At 41.8% G+C, this 3,770-nt stretch overlaps 1 pseudogene; it reads right to left on the bottom strand.

Annotated features, from left to right (window-relative positions):
• Positions 1 to 762: 762 nt before the first annotated feature.
• On the bottom strand, positions 763 to 1,456 carry LOC115328899 (annotated as a pseudogene).
• Between the last annotated feature and the right edge of the window lie 2,314 nt (positions 1,457 to 3,770).

Genomic DNA, 3,770 nt, shown 5'->3' with positions numbered 1-3,770 from the left:
GAAAAAAGTAAAGGCCCAAGGACTGACCCTTGTGGAACGCCTGATAGCACAGGGACTGGCGAGGATGCACTAGAGTTTGATAACTGCGAAATCAGATATAACTTCGTAAACAAAACTGTTTTTTATGTAAAGGGCAACACCACCTCCTTTCCTATTTGTTCTGTATACAGCTTCACAACTGTAGCCTTCAAATTGTACTACATCACTAATACCAGAGAACCATGTCTCGTTAAAGGCCAGTACATCGAATTCATGGTTCAAAGAAGATAAGAAAATCGTGACCTCATCCTCTTCGTTTCTTAAACTGCAAACGTTTAGATGATAAAAGGAAAGCGAATCAGACGCGATAAGACGAGAAGAACTAGCATAATGATTTAGTAGGGTACGTTGTCGGGCTAGTTGGTTCATCTCAGTAAAACATAAAAAAATAGCGTAAAAAAGACAAGGACAAGAAGTATGCAGGACAGGCGCTAACTTTCAACTAGTTTTATTCAGGAAAAGTAAATATATATATATATATATATATATATATATATATATATATACGACAGGCAAAGCAGCACCACATAAAAGTTTATTAATTTTTTACCCGATCACTCAAAAACTGAAATTCCTTACAATGAGGTACAATAGAAGTGTCGCTGACACATGCCGTCCCACTTTTTTGATAAAGAAAGCTTCCAATAGCTCTCGAGCGACCGTCTCTCGGCTTCTTCCTAGTATCCTTATCTGCTGAAGTCGCGGAATAGATGTTCCGCGACTTCAGCCCTCACTTTTCCGTACAAAAATATGTCCGTTCTTTTGCCAACCAAAACGATAGCCTTTTCTTCATGCATCTGCAAATAAGCGACCCACAGCAATCCCTTATTTGTAAAAGATAAATACTAAAAAAAAAAAAACTAAAAAAAACGCAGTTTTGATTTTTTAGTTTTGAGGCGAGAGCGACTCTCGATCCACTTTTCCTTCAGGGAGTTGGATACGAACTGAACAATCACGACAGGTTCTTTACCAGGCCGTGATGGAAGGCGACAAAGGGCATTAAGGTCAGGGTTCGCTAGTTCAGGAAGTCCAAGATTACGAGCCAAGATGTTCATCCTTTCTATGAGATTTTCATGCTCCTCCTGTGCCATACCGTGAACCTTAATGTTCAGACGGCGATTATACTGCTCCAGCTCATTAAAAGTTTCATTTGCTCAGCGACCGGTGATGAATTAAACTCCAAGCACTTAGTTCTCCTCTTTAAAGCAGAAACATTCCTACTCTGCTCATCCAGTTTAGACAGCATTGTGTCGTACTTAGCAGAAAGTTCTTAGATTGATGCCTCGATCCTATTCACTTTTTCAACAAGGTCTGGGAGAGCGTTCACCTTCGCCACAAGTGGGAGAAGTATAGAAATTGTTTCATTAAGTTCTTTCAATTCACATTCAATCCTGGAATTGTGCAGTTCACTAGGCATTCGTGTACCTCGTCTCTGCTGTTTCACATGTCACACTTAAAAGGGCCGCCCTTGTTGCGAAAGCTAGAGGTGGTTATGCCAGAGAACTTGCCTAGGTGGTAAGGGTACTTGCATGCAATACATGTGATGAACCTACCATCCTCCGGCACAGACTCATGACAATGCAAGCCCTCACTAATTTTCAAAGAACGTTGTGGCACAGCAGCAGCAGCGGAAGGAAACGGTATGTTAAGAAACGAGACATGAAGCCGCCAACCTTCGAAACAGATAGTCCGCAGTTAGGCCAAGTTGTTCCGTGCCTTTCGCCACCGCTGCTATGTTCGAGTGCCAATGGAATTGTTTTCGTTTTATAGTTATCTGTGCTGTATTGTTGTTCAATATCGAATCTGAAATATAAGCTAGTATGTTTTATGCAAACGCGTATAATGTAAAGTAGCCTCCTTCTGTCTCCCGAATTCTGTCAATCAAAATAATACACTATATGAACATCCCATTGAAAGCCTCGGTTGTTACTTTTTCTTTTTGGGTTAGGACATCATCACTTACTTTGAGAAGGAAATGAATATTTAAGAAAAGTGCCGCCACCGTACTGAAGGATGAGTTTTACAGCGGTGTCGATTATTAAATGGTAACAATTACAAGTAGTCAAGCCACTGGTGTAGTACATATGTTTAAAAAGAATAAAGCGCTCATAAATTCCATGCGGCTACAGAGTATTAGTTAAAAATAACTTAATTCCAAGTAACGCCTATAGTACAGGTTTGACTCTTCCTTAAAAACTCACTGAACAAAGAAAACAACAGATTTTAGTTCCCAATTGAACACATAAATCACGAACGAAATTTTCTGATAAAATATTAGCGCAATATGTATGCGGCATGTGTCATGAGTTAGGAGGAATTCTAAAACAAGCTGACGCTTGGAGATAGTGACCAAAAAATAAAAGTTAGCAGTGGGTTGAGAATTGCTCCTAACTCAAAAGAAGCCTTGTAATTTAATGCGGCGCCCTTATTTTTTCTTTTTTATGGTGTATTTTTTTTTTAATTCGTCCTATCCCTATGCGTTTATATTCCTTTATTTTTAATACTTGGCACTTCAATATTCATGGCGTCTTGTTTTTTTCTTTGGCGTCCGATTAAGAATGTTGAAAACGAGTATTTTTATTTACTTATTTATTTATTTATTTCAGTCCTCTCAGGGCGGGGGGGCCTTACAGGTGTGAGCAACAAAACAAACAAAATGCAAAATACAAACGAGACTACTACACATGTGCAGTGAAATTATAAGCGTCCAAAGTTGACAATAACAAAATCATTATTTTTCGCGATTTCAAATGAATCGACTGATGGTATTGACAATAAAGATGCCGGAGGTGGTCTTATTCGTGGTCAATGTGGGCAGTGATAGGACAATGATGGATCATGACTTTGAACTGATGGTAAATTCGATGGATTGCTGACATGTATGCGTAAATCAAATACAAAAGACCAGAGGCGTTACTAAGGGCAGTGGCACTCGGGGCGGTAGCCCCCCCCCCCCCCCCCCCCCCCCCCTTTGTGACGCCACTGCAAAAGGAAAGTGTCGGTCAGGCTATCTCAGCATATTAAAACGGCTCTAAGCACTGATCTCTATGTCTATTTGCTGGATCGCGTTTGACCAGCTCCTCCTATGGACCGGAATGCGGTCACTGGCGGCCATCTTTAGGTAGAGTTATATCATCTCTAGCCATCATAGTAATATGGCTAATATGGCGGACAGCGCAATGGCGGCAGGCTGCCATAAAAATAGCCGTAGATCTAGTACACTGTACCGTGGGTGACATTTCGTGCTTGATTGAAGTTGTTCGACGAACCAGATTCTTGAAACTCGGCGTGAATGGTAGCCTCATCTTTGAGGACCCGGCAAAAGTTCTACGAAAGCGCAGCACCGGGGGAATGCAGCGCAGCTCGCATCAAAAGCAGACTCCGTACCGTCGTCTGCTTTCGATGCTTCTTTCGATGCGACTTTCGATACGTGCTGTGCTGCTTTTCTTCCGGTGCTGCGATTTCGTGAAACTTTTACCAGGTCCTCAAAAACCGGACTACTGTTCACGCCGGGTTTCAAAAACATGTTTCGTCAAATAATTTTAATCAAGCACGCAATATCACCCACGCTATTTTGACCGCAGCCTGCCAACCCACCTGCCAAAACGCTATCTGCCATGGATGGATGATAGCGGCTGCAGCAGCTTACATTGGCTAGAGGTGATATAACTCTACCTAAAGATGGCCGCCAGTGACCGCATTCGCGGAGCGGGCAAACGCGATCCAGCAAT

Source organism: Ixodes scapularis, unplaced genomic scaffold (genome assembly GCF_016920785.2).
Source record: "Ixodes scapularis isolate PalLabHiFi unplaced genomic scaffold, ASM1692078v2 PGA_scaffold2__306_contigs__length_199485367, whole genome shotgun sequence".
NCBI classification, from domain to species: Eukaryota; Metazoa; Arthropoda; class Arachnida; order Ixodida; family Ixodidae; genus Ixodes; species Ixodes scapularis.
Note: the sequence above shows the minus strand (reverse complement) of the source record. Positions and strands in the feature narration are given on the sequence as shown.